The sequence below is a fragment of the Heterocephalus glaber genome, unplaced genomic scaffold, assembly GCF_053883595.1.
Source record: "Heterocephalus glaber isolate CG9 unplaced genomic scaffold, H.glaber_assembly_v1.0 deba00001687, whole genome shotgun sequence".
Lineage (NCBI taxonomy): Eukaryota > Metazoa > Chordata > Mammalia > Rodentia > Bathyergidae > Heterocephalus > Heterocephalus glaber.
Window position 1 is genome coordinate 28,195,125 of NW_028258412.1, and position 22,950 is coordinate 28,218,074.

The 22,950-nt window shown below is 41.5% G+C and overlaps 1 protein-coding gene across 1 annotated transcript in view; it reads left to right on the forward strand.

Annotated features, from left to right (window-relative positions):
- LOC147822052 (uncharacterized) overlaps positions 1-22,950 on the forward strand; it is a 90,004-nt gene that overhangs the window by 61,600 nt on the left and 5,454 nt on the right. The window contains exons 12-14 of the mRNA XM_087198682.1: positions 244-13,363; positions 14,908-14,985; positions 20,011-20,131. The gene's annotated coding sequence lies outside the window, so the exon portion shown is untranslated. The remainder of the gene's footprint in view (positions 1-243; positions 13,364-14,907; positions 14,986-20,010; positions 20,132-22,950) is intronic.

The following is a 22,950-nucleotide window of genomic DNA, read 5'->3' on the forward strand; positions in this document are numbered from 1 at the left end:
GACTGAGCACTGAAGAAGACATGGTGTCTAGGTTTGGGTGCTTGCTGTGTCCCAGCCCAGGGAGCTGTAGCACAGGAGAGTCTGCATGGGTCCACTTAGGAGAGATTTGACTGTGGGGCAGGATTGTTTTCATGCAGTTATCCAAGCAGCCAGGTACATTTCCAGTGTGAGTCAATGGTTTTTGTGGGAATTGAAATGCTCATTGACTCAACACTGACTTTGTCTTCTCCATGTTTTCTGCAGGTTCCTTCAAGAGAAGATGAGCAGACTATGGCTGGAACTGTATGCAGGTGTCAGGTGAGAATCTGCCTGCTGGTACCTCATTGGGCACCAAGTGATGGTCTGTATTCAGATGGATGTGAAGAGGGTGTGCACGAGGTATTCACATGTTTCCTAGACATGCACACTCTAAGGTCTTGACTACTGAGTGGTTCAGAGTTTGTGCCACACTCAGCATCATAGCCTTTTTTTCTGTGACAGATTGGCTATTGATGGTGAACCTCTGATTCTGCCCTCTTCATAGACAAGTGTGGTGCTCTGTGCCTTCTTGCTGTCACAAGGAAGCATCAGATGCTATTGGTTCCCTTCCAGGAGAGATGATGTGTATTTCACACTTCTCCTACTAGGGGAGTAAGCAGGGCATGAGGTCACTGTGACAGAGTGGGTCCCTGAGATGGGGATTGGAGTGAATTGTGAGGTATCTCCTCAAAGTCATCCATTACCATTGCATGGCTAGTTTGTTGACAAGAAGGAGGGAGAAGCGTGGTGGTCGTGATGGAACCTGAATGATGGGATGACATCGGAGTTGTACAGGTAGACATGGAGGAGACCACAAAGGGTGGAATCTCTTGTGCTTCTTTTCCAGTGAGGGAGTCCACAGCTCATGGTGAGCCCTGAACATCACCAGGATCTGTGTAAGGACAGCCATGGACCTTCACTGCAGCATAGGCAGGGAATACCCATGGCCTTCACTAAGTGATATTGGAGTCCCTGATGTGGAGTCGTGGGGTAGTGGGGTTGCTGTGACTTTGCTTTAGGTTCTGGAGCCCAGGAGAGCAATGAAGGAAGAACTGAGCCAATCCACTGACCCTGAATTTTTCCTTTGTGTATAGTGCAGTAAAATGAATGTTGATCTTCTCTACATCCTTGGAGTGCTTATTCTTTGGTCCAGTGGTGTTGTGATGGACCACCCTGCCCAGGAGAAAGCACAGAATTCTTTGCAGGTCAATAGTTGATGATAATGAGTCTCAGGATGAGAGTTTTGCACTCAAATTGCTTCCGGTATCAGAGTGAAGAGAAAGCCTTTGTGCCAGTGGTGATGCCAGAGCACAGTGCAGTGTTCTTGCAGAGCAAAGGATAAGGTTTGAGCGGGTGTGGTTTGCCTTCCTTTCAGATATCGGCAGTGATGAAAAAACGTTTGTTGTGGTGAGATTGCTGATGATAGATGAGACCTTTGTGCATGTAGCCTGGCTACAGGGCATGATATTCCTTAGAAAGGTAAAAAATGAGCCTCTACATAACCTGGCCATGTGATGGGTTTTCACCATGAATGCTGCTATGCCCAGAGTTATGATCAGGTCTTGTGAGATCTTCAGCCATGGAATATCTTAGTTTTTTCTGATGAACTTTGGAGAAGGGACTTTTCTCTTCCCTGCTGTTTGACATGTATGTCAGTGGAGGTAAAACAATAGAGACTTCTCAATGGCTATGAGGCTGCATCCCATTGCCATGTAGAATGGCTGGACCATTCTTCATGGCCAAATGTGCTTTTCATGCTCACAGTCAGAGGAAGGTAGAAATTATTGATAGTATCCAAATATTCATCACTATAGTTATTGACCCTCAGAACTTCTTCATATTTTCATTTAAGGGAGAAAGACTTCTCTTAGCAGGCTTTATCCTTGGAGTTCTGGAAAGACCCATGTCTTTAAGCAAGTAAGTAGTTTTTTTTTAAGTTCTTTTATTGGTACATTTTAGGTATACAATTCATTTACATTTATCACTGGATTCTTGTACCTGTACATGACATATCTTAGTTCTTATTTTTTTCCATTACCTGTGGACCCTTCACACCCTCCACCCTTCCCTATTTACATAGATTTCATTTCCATTTTTTTTCTTTTCTCATAGTTTTTTCTTTCCCTCTTTTCCGTTCCCCTTCCCCTCCTTTCACTCCTTCAGCTTTGGAACTTTTTTCTTATTTCAAATTATCAATTATTCATTTTAATCATTTTAACCCTTGTTTACTCTATCAATTTCTCACACTAGTGAAACTATTTGGTATTTACACATGTGTGTCCTATTTATTTCACTTAAGAGTATGGCCTTGATATGCATCCATTTAGCTATAAATGACTCAAGTTTTTCATTCTTTATGGCTGAGTAGTACTCCATTTTATAAATAAACCACATTTTCTTTATTCAGTTTCCAGTTGATGGGCACTTGGGCTGCTTCCAAGCTTTAGCTATTACAAACTGTGCTGCTATGAACATGGGTGCACATATATCACTGTGGTATGATTCTTTTAATTCTTTTGGGAAGATACCCAGCAGGGGAATAGCGGGGTCAAATGGGACCTCTAGTCCTAGTTCTTTGAGGTATCTCCACATTGACTTACACAGTGGTTGCACCAGTCAGCACTCCCACCCACAATGGAGAAAGGTTCCCTTCTCCCCACACCCCTGACAGCATTAGTTATTGGTTGATTTCTTGATAGCAGCCATTCTTTCTGGGGTGAAGTGGAATCTCAGTGTTGTCTTCATCTGCACCTCTCGAATGATGAGTGATGTTGAACATTTTTTCATATATTTGTTTGCTGCTTTTACTTCCTTGTGTGAGAAATGTCTGTTCATTTCAGATGCCCATTTTTGAATTGGGTCTTTGAATTTGGGGGGTCGGATTTTTTCAATTCTTCAAATATTTTAGATAGTAGCCCTTTGTCTTAGGTACAGCTGCTAAAATTTTTTTTCCATATTGTAGGTTGTCTGTTATCTCTGTTGTTGGTTTCTTTTGCAGTGCAGAAGCATTTTAATAAGATGAGATCCCAGTTGTTGATTCTTTCTGTTAGTTCCCGTGTTACTGAGGTTTTGTTCATGAAGTCTTTTCCTATGCCAATATCTTCAAGAGTTCTACATAACTCATCTTCCAGCAAGTTTAGTGTTTCTGTCTTAATATTTATATCTTTAATCCAGTTCAATCTTGGTTTAGTGCATGGTCATAGGTGTGAGTTTACTTTCAATCTTTGGCAGGTTGAAATCCAGTTGTTCCAACACCATTTATTAAATGGGCTATCTTTCAGGGAGGAGGATTTTAGTGAAACTCAAAGAAGCTTAGATCACATGACAGCACCCACCACACCACAAGACCTATGAGTCTAGGTCAGGGTCCCCACTGATACTTGGATGAAGGTCTCTTCTTCTGGAGCTGTTTCCTGCTGACAAGGGGTGAAGATCAGGGCTAGACCTGGATCTGATGAGGCCTGTGGCAAGTGGGGACCTCTTCCTTTTGTCGTACTGGCTGGTATCCTGCCATGATGAACTCTGTGACTGTCTGATTGGTGAATGCCCTCAATCGTTCCTGCAAGAAATTTTGAAAACAGCGAACCAGGCAAAGTCCAAAACAGAGAATTAAACAGATAATAATGAGGGGTCCCAAGAGTAGCAATAGCCAGGTGAGCCATGAGCTCCAGGAATCAAATGTACCCCACCATTGATTAGTAGCATGGGGGGCATATCTATCTGGCCCATTGAGTTTTAATTTTTTTTTATTTGACATGTAATTTTTTATTATTTACATAAGTTTTACAGAGACAGCTGGATGTTTAGGGGCTCATTTGTTATAGAAGTAAGAGACAGTTATGGAAGAGATCATAGCTCCTGATCTAAGGGCCCCTGTGTCATGTCCTTGCTCTTAGAGAATGAGTGGAAAAGTGATAAACACAATTTATATAATCTTTATAATCTTTTTTTTGGAATATAAAAGGTGTATGTAACTGAGCAAATGTCTTTTGGAGGCCAACATACCGATGAGAGTAGTGTTACTATCAACCTGACTTCTCCTTTAAATTGAAGGCCAGGACAGTTTTATTCCTGTATCTCTCAGTTTTTGGAAGCCTCCTAGATATATTTAAAAATAAAGAGAACTGATAACCTCCACAAGGACCCTGGCCAACTTGAGGCGATCAAGTGTAACATAAAAGGCTTGATCTTTTTAGATACGGGTAGGTATCCAGGAAATATGAGCACAATGAGAAGAGGCATCATAAACAGAGAACAAAGATGTACATTATTTTAAAAGGAATAAATCTTGTAGTTGCTTGGTATAGAACTTATCCTGACTGTGGCTGACAAGCAGGTGATTTTTTCCCAATACTCTTACTTTATGGTTTTTTGTTGTTTTCTTTTGATCACCACACAATAGTTAATTAGTTATCACAGAATCAGAAAAACACTTATCTAAAAGGAGAGATCTGGAGACCAGTGGTTTCTAGGATTGGGTACCTGTAAAGAACTTCTTTTAATTGTTTTGAAAAGAATCTGTACACACCTGTAGCTAATTAATGATTTTTGCTTCTATTTAGTACCCAGAGTTTGTCTTTTTGAAATGGCTGTGTCATGAGTGAACCAAAAGATTTTAATGGGTGGGCTATGTCTTAATTTTTCTGAAGTCTAGCTTTATTATTATGTCATTGTTTTATACCTCTTTTGGTTATTTTTTCTGCTGGGTGTTTAAGACCAAGTTAAAGCGAGACCTATGTCAATCAATATGAACCTCTTGTTATCTATTAAGGTCAGTTAAGTCTCCCCAGGCCATTATTTTGGAACCATGCATAGTGCCTCTCTGCTCCTCTGTCAGTGTCAGCCGTCTGGATGGGTCATGGCCTTGCTTGACCAAGTTGCTTTCAGTGAAAGCATTGGAGATATTTTTCTTGGTGACCCTCCTTTGGCACACAGTATATTGTCCTCTGGTGTCCAGCAATCTCCCAGTTTAGGAGGTTGAGTGACTTACCAAAGATGTAGGACCCTGTAGAGAAGGTTCCCTCATGTCCTGGAACTTTGTTGACCTTGAGGGGCCAGGGCCAAAATATTGCTGTCCCCATAGCCCAGTTACCTTTTAGTTCTGGTCTCCAAACTTTAGTTGTTGAACATCCAGAAGAGAAGGTCAATAGCGTTAGCATCATAACAAGAATAACGAACTTAACTATTATAGTTTTACCGGAATAGCAAGCATTTTGGAATTTAAAATATAGAGCACTGTTACTGTTATCAGTCATGGTTGTTTCTTAGTAGTTGAATTCCTGTAGAATATTAACAGAAAAAGAGCCACAAATAATATTTTAACATGACAATTACAATGACTTTACCTTTGTGACACATTTAAATGTCCATCTTGATATAAAATAGCCATTGTTAAACGTACTCATTTTTTAAAAACACCAAAAGTTTTTATCTAAATTATTATCTTTAAAAAACAAATAAATAAATAATCTTTTGATAGGATACCATCTAAAGAAAATAGCCCATATATGTATCTGTTATCATAAATAGCTAGAGTGTATAAAAAGGCAAATACCTGAACCCAAAAGAGGTTATTATCATAAACAAATATTAGCAAACCTGTACAGTCAGAAAGTACAAATACATTTAGTACACTAGAAAAAATAAAACCTTGTTATTGTTGTTTTTTACAGGATATTTAGTCCTTTGAAAATGACCAATGTAAGCACACCATAATAACATATTTAGAATTTATCTCTTTGATGACAATTGATATAAACAGTATAATAATATATTTAAATGATATTTATTCCTGTAAGTCTTTTATAAGGCTATGAAAACTATCGGGTCAGTCTGTTGTAAGATGAAAACTGTTGAGGTCCCCCTAGTGAACAAGGACTGGAAAATATTTCCATGCGGCCGCTCCTTTGTTCACCAAGGGGAGCATGCCTTGAACTTAATAACCTTTATCTATAAACAAAACAGTTGTACGATTGGACAAAAAACAAAGATATGACAATTTCTAAAACAAGGGTGCACTCAAATATATTTAGCCCAAAGGAATTATAATCTCTTTATAATTTTAGGTGTATAATTATAAATAAGACTATTTAAAACTTTTTGTAAGTCAATTAACAGAGATCTCTTGTAGAATTAAAATCAGAAGGAATGAGACCTCTATTCCTGTAAACCTTTTATAACAAACTTGAAACCAACAAGTAAACATATATATTTCCTTTATAAATCACTTCCACACACCTTCTTTATGTACCTAGGCCCTTTGGTCTTGTCCTGCTAAGAAGACAAACATATAAAATCTTTTATATCAAAGCTGGGTGCAATTCTGAAGCTGTCTCCTGATCATCAGTGTGAAGTGGAAACCCATGTTAGCATTAGCCTAGTGGGACAAAGTCAGCCAAGGCTAGGACAGTCAAAGAGGGCTTGGGGTAGAGTCAGCTTTCCTCTCCACCAAGGGATGGAGGACCACACAAGACACGACACTGTCTCAGAGAGGCAGGGTGGAAGAAAAGCCTGGGCCTCTGACTCTGCTGCTCACTTGTCTCTCCCCAGCGCCACCTCTCCCATTTTGGAAACCTGGTCCAAATGGCACCATCCACTGGACATTCCCCAAATCAAGATCAAAAGGGCCGGCTTACAAGTGAACTCACCTGGAGCAGACATGGAGCCTCCCTTGTGCTTTCCCCTTGCTCAGGTGGAATATCTAGAGCCCCACAAGGCCGAAACAGATGGTGAGGGCCACAGTGGTCCAGAAGGCTTTCATGGCTTTTGGTTGGGCATTGGAATCCCCCAAATGGCCAGGATGTCTCTTCTATGCTCCGCAGGGAACTGGCAAGTGACTGACACTGCTGAGCTTTCCTCCTCCTAGCTCTGGCTCCATGTCCAGAACACCATGGGCCTGCTCTGCAGCCAGAGCCAGCACCAGAGAAAGAGCCTCCTCTGGAGACAGGAGAGAAGCAGAAGCCAGCTCCACAGCACTCCTGCCTCTCTGCTGCTGCTGACAAGGACAGGTCCTTGCAGAAGGTGCTCTTAGCCTTCTCTCCCAAGCTGCTGGCAGAGCAGCTGACCTTGATGGGTGTGGTGAGCAGCTGAGCTTTGTGGGTTGGGGTGGGGCAGGGCCACCCATCCTTCTCGCACTGATCTCCTCAGTCCTAACATTCCCAGTTTACCAGATCAAAGTTCCTTCTTCTACCAACTGCATCACCTATACTTGTCTCTCAGCCCCAAGCCACTCCTGTCCTTGGGCGGAGGTCAACAGTAGAGGCAGCTTCACACATGCCCACTTCACACAGTGACTGTGATGTCAATTGAGATTGAACAATTGGGAAACAGGGCGGGGAGTCAGACCAACTGGCCAAGGAGGGTGTGCACTGAGGTGCAGGCAGGAGCATGTGTCACCTTGCCATCATCCCAGGAGACCTGGCCAGCCTTATCACTTTGTAGGCATTTGAGATTCATGGGTTCTACAGCACACACTCACACAGAGCCCCCAGTCATAGCTGTCCCAGGAAATATGCCACTGACCTGGGCAAAGGAGCAGAGGGCAGGTGAAGTTGGAAAGATGACAATACCTCAAAATGAGCGGGACTGTGATGCCTGCTCGTGCTGGAGGATTGGGAGGATGGGCAAGGGGACAATGCCCCTGATTTTCACATCAGTGCTAGGTCCTAGGTCATAAGTTGGACATCACTAGTGGGCAGTGGAGGAAAACCGGCTATTTGCAGAAGTCTCTGTCCATATCTGCAGCTTCCTGATGTCCATCTCAGGCCACAGCCACCTGCCTGTGGATGGCTGAAGCCATCGACTATCTGGGGTGGGTTCTGCCCGTGGGATGCTGTCTTCCTCGACAGGAGCTGTTCAAGAATGTGGTGCCCTGGGACTGCCTGGGCTCCATCTGGACCCAGAGAAACAAAAAGTGCAAAGAACCTCTGGCACCCACCGTTCGGGCCACTACCACACATTTTAATCACGTGGCCAACTGCACGATCACCTCCTGCTTTGGGGGTCCCAGCACGAGGGCTGGAGACAGTGCCAGGGTGGTGGAGCACTGGATCTGGGTGGCCAAGCTAAGTGGTAAGAGGGTGCTGGCAATTTCCTCTGGAATCTACAATCTGCCTCTTTTCCCCCATCAGCTCTTGGGACTGTAGGCTCTTTTCTAAGATGTTCCATGATCGCTAGTGCCTCCTTGTCATGGGGACCCTGACCTCGACTCGTAGGTCATGTGGTGTGGTGGGTGCTGTCATGTGATCTAAGCTTCTTTGAGTTTCACTAAAATCCTCCTCCCTGAAAGATAGCCTATTTAATAATTGGTGCTGGAACAACTGGATTTCAACCTGCCAAAGAGTCAAACTAGACTCATACCTATCACCATGCACTAAACTAGCCCCAGCTCCAGGCTCGCCGGTGTCCACACTCGCGTGGCTGTGAGGCGGAAAGGGGCTCCTCCGCAGGCGGGACCCGGTGCTTCCTGGGGCCCCACCAGGCCGGGCTGGAACCACCCGCACAGCCTGGGACCCAGCACCTCAGGGGCCAAGGTCACCGCGCGGGCTCGATGCATGCTCTGCCCTTCAGCACCCAGGGGAACAAGGAGCTTCTGGGGCGCAGAAGCCCAGCAGAGGCGGCCCCCCTACAGGCCTCCTCCCGGGCCAGGACAGCGGGGACACTGCCACGCAGAGGACCGTGTGGAAGCCAGGAGAGCAGCTCAGAGCGTGGGCAAACAGGAAGGGAGGAAGCCGGGACCAGCGCGGTGCAGAATTCACTCTCCCTGTCAGCTCAGCGCAGCCACTGGGGTCCCTGAGAGGCCTTTGGGACAAGCAAGGAAGCGCCTGTCGCAGGAAGCGGATGGCCCCGGGCCACAGCAAGGCACAGCGCCAGGGCGGCGAACAGCTCACTGGAGATCCCCCTGTGCCACTGCGGAGCTCAGCTCAGGCACCCAGCGGAGCCCTCAGGGCGATGATCCCGAGGGGGCATCACTATGGCCCCAGGAACAAACCATCAGATAAGCGGGAAAGGGCAGGGTCCTCCTATGCAGAGGAGAAAGGAGTGCTTGTTGGAGATGCTCCGCCCTCTGGGGAGCCCAGGTCCCCGCCCTCGCTCTGAGCTGTGCCAGGCCAGCATTCTCTCAGTTTTCCTGGAAGCTAAACCTCTTCCAAACAAAAGTTAATCAAGAAATTTAATGACCTAAATTTAACAAGCAAAAGTTCAGGGTGTGATATCTAAGGTCACTACGGAAAAACCAGAGACCAGATACATCACTCCTAACTGCAAGAGAAAAGGAAAAGTCAGGTGTGGTGGTGCTTCCCAGCAATCTCAGCTCTCAGATACTGAGCAAGACCTATACACTCTCTCTCTCTCTCTGAAAAAGAAAGTGAGGTGAATTACTTCTGAAGAAATAACGAAAAGCTTCAAGCCTACTTAGAGGAAGCAAGAGAGAGAGGAAGACAGAATAAGGTGGTAGAAATAAGCACGAATATACGAACATATTCTCTATATGCTATGCATCCTCATACAATACTGGCAGAGCTGGGGCCCCTGGCAACCTCAGAGCGTGATCTCAGCGCAGGGCTCTGCTGCCCTCTGGTGGCCAATCGGTGTCACTGCACGCCCCGCCTGCTCTGGTCCCAGGAGGAGAGAGCTCCAGCTTGGGAAGCTGACCTGCAGGGATGCGCGCCCCTCCTCCTGCCCCCAAGGTCACCCTCCCATCCCTCTCCCTTGGGGACAGTTTAGAGCTACCTGTCCACAGAGCCTCATGGGCGTGGTACATCTGGGTTGTCAGGTGGTGGGATCTGGGCTGAAATTGCCTGGTTCAGGGCCTGGAAGCCTTCATCTCACTGCCTCTGCTCCCTGGACTCTGCTTTCTGTCTGCCAGGCCCCTCTGCCATGCCGCGCTGCCTTTGAGCTGCTGACTAGGGCCTGAAACCTCTACCAAGTGCGAGCCAAGATAAACCTCTCCTCGGTTAACTTGTGTGTGTCCGGTATCATGTCTCAGTGACCAAGGCACTCCCCTCGAGGTCCAGCCCTTGACACCTGCATGGCACGTGAGTGACACCTCTCGGGGGCAGGTCCAACCTTGGCTCTTGGGGAGGTTCTGGAGATGCGGTGGGGCAGCCCCCAGTGAGTCCTGGACGGGTCTAGGCCCCTGCCCCAGGTGTGTGGTCAAAAACAGTACAGTGTGTGGGTGCAGGAGTGGCTCTGCCTGTGTCCAACGCTCTCCACAAGGCCCCGGCAGCTTCCTGGCCTGACCTGTGCCCACCTCAGCCTAAGGGTGTGGGCCCACCTGAGCCACACTAGAGCTCCTGACCTGGCAAGACCCGTGGGGTCCTGATCCTTCCACGAGCTCTAGAAAGGCTCGATCGGTCTCTGGGAGGGCCTGACTCCCCTGCTGCTCAGCCACCACACAGCGCCCAGTCATGTCCTGTCCTCGTGGGATTTCTTCCCCAGCTAGCAAGGGTGGTCCGTTGTGACCTCACTTGTGTGTAGGGCTGTCTTAGTCTGCAAGCTGCAGTCCTTCTGCCCCAAGACCTCTGCTGCTTTGCTGATCTCAAGACACTGACAATATTGCTTGCTGTCTGTTCAGGGCCTGGTCGTCTCCATGGCAAAAGTCTTTGGACATTCATACCTGTGTCCATCCGTTGCCTCAGCCTTTCTCTTTAGCCATAGCAAGTGTCCTAGCAGAGGTTCTTCAGCCTTAGTCAGCCCACTTTAGCTTGCTCCTTTTCTTCCTCATAGGTACAACAGGCATTGGGCTCTCCCATCCCAACAGCAGCATATGCATTCTTTTCAACTGGAATAAATTTTAAAGTGATTTTTAAAATAGTGTCTCCCATAATTCATTCTTCTCTTATGGCCAAATTTGGGACCCATATCACTTAACCATATTTCAGGCTAAAAGTAAGAAATAAATTTGAAAGCCTTAAGTAACAAAAAGCTGGTTTGTTCAATTCTGACATCTGACTTCAGGAAGGATTAAAAAACTTCCAGCATTCACTGTCTTGTTTTTCTTCCTCAGACCTGGCTCCACTTCTTGGTTCTTAGGCATACCTTCTCTTATCTATTCCAGGCTTCCCTTGGGCCATAGCAGCTCTCAGATGATTTCCCAAGATGAGAATGTCAGGTAAAAGGGCCGAAGACCAAGACCAGACCAGGCCACAACAAGCCTTTATTAGGGGAATAGATCTGCCGGGCTGTCTCTGAACAAAGGAGAGACAAAAGCCATATGGCTGGGGCAGGGAGAGTCTTTTATAGAGACTGGGGTGGGGTTTGTAGGGGCTGAGGCGGGGTTGACTGAGGTAGTGACTAGAGAAAGGAGGAGCCGGTGATGTCACTAGGTGGTAGGAGGTGAGTGAGTATTAGGTTACTCTCTAGGTGGGAACAGGGGCATACTGGGAAGAAGGGTTTGTTCTTTGGTGGGAGCAACCATCTTGGCATGACATCACACAGGGGAAGGGGCAAAGCTCCATAGGAAGAGGGCAGCTACTATACATAATAGCTGCTGAGGTGGTGGGAGATCTATCAGAGAAGATATGCATTTCCATCATTTCAAATAACATTCTTCACATTTGTTCTGATTGGCCTTTTGTAAATGATTTATTCATAACCAACCTGTATAACCATGGAAATGACTGTTCTTATTTGGTTAAATCTGAAAAAATCCACTCCTGAAAGTACAGATTGGAGGTCTTGGGTTGAAGGTGGAGGTGTTTTCCCAAAAGAAGCTGGGATGTTCCTACAACTATGCATGACAAAAGTGTCTTTTACAGGGTTCCAACTGTCCCTGGGCATAAATGTATACATCCCATCCTCTTCCTTAGAGAATATGTTGCGTATATCCTCACCCAATACAGTCCCTTAGACTGTTGAAGTATTAAAGTAGAAGAGGTGTCTGATTTGGGAGATGTTTCTGAGACTCTCTAGGACCTCTTGGCTACATATGGACAAGGAGTAATTAAAGACCCCTGAGGTTTCTAGCTGGAGGTTCTGGGTGGGTAGTAAGACTGCCAACTGGGAGAGGGAATTTAATAAGAGCAAGGCAGGGGTAAAGTTAAAGAGATTGATATTTGACATGCTGTAATAAAAGACCCTATGGAGATTCCATGGGGAACAGGAACCAAAAAAATAAAAGGCCCTTAACTGCAATGAGGGAAAAGGTATCTTTATAGTGGAGAAAGCTGGAAGACACCACCTCACCCCAATGATTAGTCAACACCAAGTCCTATGACATGCCTTCTGAGACAACACAGCCACAGGGATGCAAACCTTATCACGTATGAACTTCTACCTCCAATTCATAACCTGATTTTGAGATATCAGGAGATAACATGGAATAGATGGACACATTATACAAAGCAACCATGTTGTCTTCTTAAAAATATTCAATGCCAGACCTGGGGATTTAGCTCAGTGTTAGAGCACTGGCCTAGCATGGATGAAGCTCTGGGTTGGATCCCAAATACTACAAAACAACCGCAAAATGTGAATGTCATTAAAGACAAACTGAAAAACTGATTATGGCAGCACAACTCATAAGAGAGAAATCTTCTAAGCAGCCTTTATGTCCATCAAGGCATGAATGGATATAGAAAATATGGTCTTTACACAAGTGGGGTATTAATACCATGTCATATATAAGGATTATCTTGAAGCAAACTTGGTAGGAAATTTGTAGGAAAATAGATGCACCTTGAGACCATAATGTTAAGTGAAATAAATCAGGCACACAAGCTTAAATATGACATAGTTTCTCTTATATAAGAATCCCAAAATATAAATAAAAAGGAAAATAAAATAAAAATCAGAGAGATAGATTATTGCAAAAGGGAAGGGGACCAAGAGATGAATGGAGGAGAAAAAGGATGAAGGGAAAGGAATGGAAAAAGAATTAAGTTGTGTTATGTACATTTACCAACTCCCCAAGAGGAATTCAATCATTATGTACTGCAATAATGTACTAATAAAACTTAATAAAGAAAAATGAAAAATGGCACGATAGCAAATTGCAGTGTGCGGTCCTGGGTGGGGTCTTGGATCAGGCAGATTAAGTGCCATAAAAAATCTCCACTATTGAAGTTCTCTTACAGCCTAGTTGAAATTGTAGGACTTTAAGCGTTGATGTCAAGGCATATTTTGCGCCTCCTTCAGTACTACTTCCTGCGCATGCGCACTCTTATGTACCTGCACAACAATGGACGTGTGTCGTAAGAACATGCGGGCGTCACAGGTGTCGTAAGAACATCCGGGAACTTCCCAACTGGCGCGCACTTGTCGACCGTTAGCAGTACATTCCGGAGCGGCTGCGGTGCCTGACTGCGGTGGTGGAGTCTCAGTCTTGTGAGAGGTTTCTAAAACTGATGTATGTAAAAAATGTGATTGAGGCCCAGTCCTCCAGACCCCTCTGTACTGAACAAGATTTGCGGGCTTTGTCTCCTCACGTTTCTGTTCGTTCGTTTGGTTTGGCTGTAGGTTGGAAGGGAGGCAAGTGGCTGGCTGCCATGGTGAACTGCTCTCTAGGTGGGGCAGCTTTCCGCAGACATGAGGGGCTAGCTGTACTGGGATGGTTCAGACGCAGAGCGAGGGAGGTTTTCCCCAAGACTATGTCCTAGCAGGCTTAGAAAAAGCAGGTAGAGCCACAGAGTAGACATCCAGTGTATGGGTTATTGGCATGTTTAAAAGATTCCAGAACAAACGAAAGTTTTTTTAAAGTTGAGGGAAAACATTCAATGGTCGGTTTGAAAACACCTAGCCCTAGCCAAAGTAAAACTGACAAATCTATCTAGGACCAGGGTATAAACAACCAATGTTTTAAATTTCGAAGGTAGGGGCCAGGGGTTAATGCAACAGTGCCGCACCTGCCTGGCAAGCGCAAGGTCCTGAGTTCAATTCTTGGTACTAAAAAAAAAAAAAAAAAATCAAGGGTAAAAAATGTCAAAGGTTCTCGGAAAGAATAAAAAAATTAAAAAGGAAAAATTATATAAGGCTTTGCTTGAGTGTCACAGGGTAGAGAACTCACAAGACTCTCACTGTGCATGTGTGTGTAATAGTGTGTAATATTTTTAAGGGGAAACCAATAATTATCAAGTCATGTATGAAATCCTCAATTAATTATACAAGAGATAAGAAATTCCCTCCCTCTGATAAAATCAACTCCTAGATGCACTACAAATATCTGAAAGGTTAATAAAAATTTTTGAAGTAGCAGTGCATGGTAGAAGTCCTGATGGTGAGGATAACATTGAAATTAGGATGTAAGTCCAAAACGACTATTTTAAATGTTTTAAAAGCACTACAAACATTAAAAACCAGCAGTTCGCCATACTAATAAATGTCTGGAAGTGCACAGACACCACTTTGAGCACCTCTTGTAATGGTAGAGGCCAAAGGTAACTTACATTAATCTCACGATGTCTCAATAAATTGAGTATTAAAATATTTATATGTTTTTTCCTGAGGTATGTATACATTATTTTTGGTGGACTATATGTGAAAACATCATGTTGTACATTTTAAATATGTATAATACAAACAGTGTTTCTAAGAACTTTTACTTGTGATTGAAACATTTTAACTATGTGAAAGACATTTAAAAATACACACGTATATGCAATTCCAGGATCTCAGTGACATAATTTCTCATTTGTTTGAAATCTTTTAATATTTTTATCCATATGAACATATTGTTAAGTTGATAAAACTATATTTTATGCACTTATACATTTTACAGATTTTATAACAATAATTTGGAACTATGCCTCCTTTTTCACTTTTTTGTAGAATTTTTAAGAGCTGTGTTACATCCACTGTATTTGTATATTACATGTTTTATTTATTCATTTTCTTATTACTAGCTGCCAGTGCTATTTTTTGAAATTATAAATAACTCTGCTCTATGCCACACAGAGGGCTGCCTATAATCCTAGAATCAAGAGGCTGAGACAGGAGGATTTTAGAGAGTGCAGCGCCAGTCTGAGTGACACAGTAAGTATAAGGCCATTTTAGATTACATCACAAGATCCTATCTCAAAAAACAAAGCAAAGAGGGCCAGGGATTTAGCTCAGTGGTTTTGCCACCTGCTACGCAAGCACAAGGACCAGAGTTCGATCACTGGTACCAAAAAGAAAAAAAAAAAGCAAAGAAACAAAAGCTAAGTCTGCTTTGAGTATATTTTTGTATATGGATTTTTCTCCTTTAAAATTTTCATACTTCTTTTATTCCAAGGTATACATATTCTTTTATTGTGTATCAAGTAATATTTTAGTATATTTGGTTTTTCCTTTTTAAACATTATTGAATTGATATTAAATTCTAAAGTTGAAACTTAGAATTGGAGAAATAGAGCAATCCTAAATATAAATTTGGAGTTGGGGGTTTCCTAAGTCAAACAAGTTTATGATACTTGATAAGTATATTCAAAATGTCTCCTCAAAATGTTTTGCCAGTAACATCAGCATGGGTGTGTGCTTCAGTTTTCCTATAGCTTTTCCAACATATGTATTTTCCTGATTTTTAATAGTTTTAATAGATGTCAATTATTTCCTTATTATTTGACTTAATTTAACTAGTCTACTCTGTATGTGAAAAAGCTATGGATGTAAAGAGAACGAAAGAGAAAATTTGAGGTCATTTAAAAAATCAGATACAAACACTTTGATGTTTAGTCAGTAACTTTGTGGAGAAAAAGTCAGAGTTCTTGGCTCTTATCTTTCCATATGTTATGTCTGTTCCTCTGCCACATGCAAAACTGGAAGAATTCTGGACAACTGCTTTATAAAATCCAAGAAACTTTAGCTAGATGAACCATTAAGAATCATCTGGTTAGGGACCAGGGATTTAGCTCAGTGGTTCCACTGTCTCCTTGCAAGCACAAGGTCCCAAGTTTGATCTCCAGTACCAAAAAAAAAAAAAAAGAATCATCTGGTTAAACCCTTCATTTTAATAAGATTAAATAAAAACCCATTGAGATTCAAATTATTCAAGATATTTCAATTAGTAGGTGCCAGGGTGCAATTTAAGACCAAGGTTCCAGACCTTTCTATCAGGCATGCTGCCTTTCTGATGCAAATTCCATCTGGGGGCTAATCATGTACCTACAGTTGTCCTTGACATTTAGGCTGAGAAGTGTAAAATTTAGGCTTAGTATACTCATTCTTACTAAATCAAATAAGAGAGTGAATTTCTGTGATCTTGGACTTATGAGTATAAATCCAAACCTATATCTGAATATGTTGCACAAAATGAGAAGCACATTTCATGAACTGTCTCTAATAGGCTTATGCAAAGAATTCTGCAGAAGGTGTCTTAAGCATAGTAATTCCAATTGCAGGCGATTAAATCCTCTGTAAGACTGGATCATCATGATCTTGATTTTTTTCTTGCTGTTGATTGTCTTGTTACCTATTCAATATGAGTTTGTTCACCATTTCTAGACCAAATTAGGAACTGAATTTTACAACTGAAGAAAAGCACCCTTTTATCCTATCACCTTTATCATTGCATTTTCAATCTTTCTGGTTTATAAAATGTTCCCACAACCAGTAACACGAGTCTCAGACTTTAATAATCTTTGACAGCAAAAGGCACACTTCAGATTCGAGCCCAGCTCCATGGTGTAAGCTCAAGTCAGCAAAACTGCAGAAAACTGTCCTTCCTCAAATTATTTCCCTGTTTCTGATGTCCCCAGGTTAGTGCCTAATGAATATTCAGGCCCAGTAACTTTTGACCCCTGCCTTTTTGTCTTTCTTCTGGGCAGTAATGCTGCTGGATATCACTGTCTTCCCCTGATGACCACTGATGAGTCATCCTATTATGGTCTCCAAGCAAGGTCATTCCTTCTCCAAATTCCTCATATCTAAAATGTGCTAAAATCATCCATTTTATCTTGAAAATCAAGGAAAAGAAACTTAAAACGGAATAATTTACAACAACCAGGAGAATTAGATAGGTTTAGAACTGACACATGCAAACTGAAAGTATGAAACCCTGCCTCATTCCCACATCCATCCTATGGTAGGGAGGCAGATCAGGAAGGCAAGAGACAGGCGACTCTGGGTACCTCTCTACTTTGGGACTGGGGTCCAATTTTTCCCATCTTAGAGAAGGAAGTTCTGCAAACTGTCTCAACCTGGGTCTGGCATTGTTTTACTGCCCTGGAATGTGTTCTTCCCATGATGACTGACAAAAGAAACATCCATACTCTTGGGGGTAATGGAAATCCTGTATTTGCTTCACAGCTTACACAAGATAATCACAATAGTAGGTTGTATATATTCTGAAGTTTGGGCTATACATTCTTACATTTATGCCTTTACAGGAAAAGAAGTTGTACTCCCTATTGGGTTATCTTGTTCTTTGGGAGCTGTTTTACAACTTTGTAAATGATTGATAATAGATAGGAATGCAAAGCATTTATTGTTTATAAACACCAAATTATTTCCTGACAGAGGAGAGAAGCTCAGTCTCTTTCTCCTATGATGGAAAAGCCAATCTTGCCTCAATTTGCACATTCATTTCACTGTTTTTCCCCTATACATTGGACCCTCAAGGTACGACTGGCCTGACATACGAACAACTTGGGTTAATTAGGTTAATGGACCTAAGTCTGCCTTTTGTTATCTATAGTGTGTACCCAGGTAAATATTCAGATCTCAACTGTATTGACTTACAACCAACTTGAGTTACAACCAGTCCTTGGAAACCGATTGAGCTTGTAAATCAAGAGTCCACTGTATTTGTGTCTATTCATTGTTTGTTTTTATTTTTGGTACCAGGGATTGAACTTGAGTCCTTGCTCTTGTGCAGCAGGCAGCAAAACCATTGAGCTAAATCCCTGGCCCTTGTGTCTATTCTTTGGATTCTCTTTTAAACTGGTTAATACCTTAACATTTTTCAAATTCATGAGAAGAGTAAAATCTTTAACAAATGTTTATTTTTGTATAGGAGAATCATGATTTTATCATTTAAAAATTATCTTTTAACACCATGTATGAGATCCTAAAATATGGTTACTCTTTGCTACCTTAAATCTAGTTTAATTCTCATTATATTTTCCTATCAATATGAAGAATACAAAGGATCCAATTTGTGGGTATTGTCTCCTCACATAATACACAGTACACATGCCCATAAACACAACCCCCCAAAATAAGCAATAATGGTTATCCATAAAACAGTTGAAAATCCATGTGTAAGAAGCAAACATTCTCTAGTGCATGGAAGACACAGTTCTGATGATCCATCAGGCAGAATGTGTACTATCTCAGCTTGAATGGTCTATTTGGATTATTTCCCCATTTTCAGGAGTTCTTCAGGAATGTAGAATAGATGGTTTCTATTTATACCACGGATTTTTCTCGGCACTGTTAACATTTTGGACCAGATGCTTCTTCAATGTGGGAGCAGTCCTGTGCCCTGTGGGAAGCTTAGCAGCTTCACTGGCCTCTACCCATTAGATGGCAGTGTCATATCCCCCAAATGGCTCCAGACACTGCCCTGGCCAAAATTGCTCCACCTGAGAATCCCTGATGTATTTTATGAAAGGACACACAAAATAACTTATCCTATAGAAGAGGGAGGATCTCTCCAAAGATGTGTGTATACTCAATTAACAGCATGGATGGGTCTCAGTGGTAATATTGTGTGATCACAGCAAGTTACAGAATGATTTGAACAGCGTGACCATATTTATGTAAATTTTAAAATCACAAAACTTACAGTGTATATTGCTTATAGGGCCATGGATTTGGGGTGAAAATCATAAAACCGTGAACATGAATAGACACCAATTTAATGAGTTTCATTGTGCTTGGGAAAACAGGAAATTAGGATAGGTTATGTTGAAAAGAAAAGTCAGCTCTTTCTATAATGTTTTTCTCACTTTCAAAATAGTTCAAAAACACTATTGCAAATGTTACCTTTTTTGATCCGGCTAACTTATATAGAGACATTGTTATTCTACAAACTTTATTTTACAGAAAAATCCATAAAAAGATATGAAACATGAAGCTTAAATTTTATATAGTACTTTGATGCTGTTATTTTTCAATCATCTGTTTTATATTGTTCCTATGACTGCTTGCCTTCCTAATTAAGAGTAGCTTTGAATTGGCAGTGTTTTATACAGCAATTTTCTGGTTCAGACTCTAATGACAACCATAATATAAACGTTCTGACCTTATATTTGTGGAGTGCTTTATCTTTTATCAGTACTCTTACATCTGTCTTTTCATTTTGTGTTCACAATTTCTTTCACCATCAATCTTAGTTTCAAATATATTCACAATGTTAATGCAGGTTTCATCTTTCTATTGCAGTTATGTTAAGTTTGGGTTACTGACCTTGAGATACCAGATCCCAGGGCAGTTTACATAGGAAGTGACCCACAAAACACTGGTAGGTAAAGTGAGACAGGGAGAGAAAGAAGTTAAGAGGCAGCACGTTTAGAGCAGCTTACTGTTTAGGGCTATTGAGGCTCAATTTGACTCCTTTGTTTAAACTCCTGTGGATGGCTTTCACAATAGAAAGACACAGTGAGACATTTGTGATGGAAGTTGGCAAAACCAGAGGTACTTATTTTCAAGCCCTTTACAAGCATAGTTGGCTCACCTGTGCTCTAGAGCATGAAACTGGGGAAGCATCCATATTTTCAAGAGTTCTGAGAGTTTCTAGTGTGAAGAAATGTGCAAGAAGGAAAATATCCATAAACATTTCATTTTGAAAGAAGTAGGTTAGGGACAAAATAGTACTTCTATAAGAACAAATATTGATCATTTGCCCTAAAAAATGATCAAGATCCAAGCAGACACTTGAGACAGTTATAACTCTACTATGGAATGTGTTGGAAACAGTTCAGGCTTAGGAAATAGTGATCATTCATTGTGCCAAACAACAACTAATTAAAGATTATGGTAGTAATTAGCCAAGACTATGTTCAGGCTGGGAATAGGAAGAGATAGTGCTGCCAATAATGACTGCAGAAAACTAACGAAGCTTACCTGTCATTCCAGGAGAGGAGAAAACAAAAACAACAAAACTAAAATCCATGAATGAAAGGGAACATGTAGTGTTCCCTTCCTGTGTCCTCAGGGTGATAAGGAAGACTGAAGAAGGAAAATCTACCTACTGCAGGTAGGTTTAGAAGGTATCTAAAAGTGATAGCTATTTTTGTTAAATTAATAGACTGGTTTTTAGAATTTAGTTTTACAGAAATTTGAGTCAATAGTACGAGGTTCCCATAGATTTTCTTCTCCACAGTTTCCCTTAATATTAACATCTTGCATTAGTGTGGTACATTTGATACAGTTAAGGAACCAACACTTTTATATGTTTTATTAAGTAAAGACTATAGTTTACATTAAGGTTCACTCTGTGCTGTGTAATTCTATGAATTTTGACAAATGCATAATGTTATATATCCATCCTAATGGTATTGTATGGAATAATTTCTTTACACTGAAACTTCCCTGTTCTTCATATATTTACACCTCCCTTCCCATTCGCCCCCAAACCTAATAACCTAATATCCTGGTGACACCTGATGCTTTCTAGTGTATACCTATATCTATATCTACATCTACATCTATATATGTGTCCTCGCACTGCAAGGAATTGAACACAGGTCCTCCAGCATGGTAGGCACTGCTCTACCACTGAGCTCTAAGCTCACTCCCTAGCCCAAGTGCCTGTAATTTTGCCTTTTCCAGATGTCATTCAGTTGGAGTAATACAGTAGGGAGGATTTTTAGGCCAAATACTTTCAATTAGGAATATGTACGGAAGGCTTCTCCATGCATCTTCCCCCCCCCTCCACTGGAAGTTGAATACAGGAAGCACTGAACTTCATTCTTAACCCTTTTCAATTTTATTTTGAGATCTGATCTCACCAAGTTACCCAAGCTGGTCTCGAACATGTGGTCTTCTTGCCACATCCTCCTAAGTACCTGAAGTTAACAGCATGTGCCACCACACCTGGCTTCTTTGCATGTATATTTCCTTTTGTTTTGTTGCTGATATCCAGTCCTGGAGATTGAACCCAAGGCCTTGGACATACTAGGCAAGCAGTCTAGCACTACACTACATACTGGCCCCTCTTTTGATGTTGTTATTGCTTTTTTCATTGCTTCATGATATTCCATTGTATGAATGTACTAAAGTTTGTCCATCTGCTCACTTATTGATATCATTTGGTTATTTCTAGTTTCTGGCATTTTGTTTCTCCTATATATTTTGTAGATTGTATCTTGCAGAGAATTGGTCCATTTCATTTAAATTATCAAATTTGTGACATAGTGTAGCTGACCCACCCCACTGGCCATGTCAAGCCTTCTACTGGGACCTAGACCTGGTACTTTGTTCTTCTTGACCTGGGGGCAAGCAAGGATGAATGACAAAGAGACGTGAATCCATTTAACTTTGGGCAGCCAGGGGGCTCTTGCCTCTTAGGAGACCCAGCATCTGGCTCATCTTGCATTTATTCACCTAAACACTGGAACAAGCAATCAAAGTAGCACAAGGTTCATCTGCTTTCCAATATCCACTAGTACTTACTCCGGTAAACAACTTAATCTTAGGTGTTCTAGCTTTTCCCTGGAACCTGCAACATGGAGTCACCCTGAGTGCAGCCTTTCTCCTTTGTGCTCAGAGAGGCCAGTTAGGCCTTGCTTCTCTGGTCTCTGACAGCATAGAGTTGTTCATAATACTCTTAATTATCTTCTTCATTTCAATGAGCTCAGTATTGATGTCCTCTCTTGTTTGTGATATTAGTAATTGACCTCTTTCCCTCTTTGTCTTGATTAGCCTGGTTAGGATTTATTGATTTCATTGATCTTCAAAGAACCATATTCTGGTTTTAGCAATATTTAAAATTTTTTTATTTTTTAATTTTATTGATTTATGCAATAATTTTTATTTTTTTTTCTTTGGTTTGCATTCATTATATTTCTTTATTTATTTGGGTACCAGGGATTGAACTTGGGACCTTGCACTTGTGAGGCAGGTGGTGGAACCACTGAGCTAAATCCCTGGCCCTTGCATTCATTTTATATTGCTCTCATTTGTGTAGCTTCCTAAAGTGGAAGCTTAGATTACTGTTTCTTTTTTTCTAACACTATGCTTTCAATGTTATCAATTTTCCTGTATGCACTGGTTTTGCTGCCTTCAACATATTTTGATAATTTGTGTTCTCATCATTTACTTTAAAATAGTTTAAAGTTTCTTGAGACTCTCCTGATAAATGTTATTTGGAAGTGTGTTACAGTCTAAATATTTTGGGAATTTTCTAGCTATGTTTCTATTATTGATATCTAGCTTAATTTCATTGTAGTATAAGAACAAACTATGATTTGTTAACATCTGTCCTGTGGCCTAGAATGTGGTCTGTCTTAGTAAATGTTCCATGTGAGCTTCAAGAGAATTTGTTCTACTTTGTTGGATGAAGTATTTATTAAATGTCAGTTACATCCAATGAACTGATGGTGGCCCTTCATTCAACTATGCACTTCCATTTTTTCTTTCAGCTGCATCTATCAATTACTGGTTGAAGAGTGTTGAAGTTTCCAACTATAATAATGTATGTGTCTATTTCTTCTTGTAGCTCTAATGATCTTTTTTTCCCACATATTTTGTTAATCCGTTGTTCAGGTGCATATATGTTAAGATATACTATGCCTTCTTGGAGAGCTGACTCCATTTATCATTATCTATCACAATTCTTTATCCCTGATTATTTCTTGAAGTCTGCTTTGTCTGAAATTGATATTGCTAGTTCAGATTTCATTTGATTGTGTTGCCATGGTATATCATCTTTCTCTATCCTTCCACTTTTAATTATGTCAAATGGAATTATGTAGACTAGAAAAGCTATACTTGAATTTTTTTCAAAAGTATACTCTGACAGTCTTTACGTTTAAATTGATATATTTAGGTAATTCATATTTAAAATAATCATTG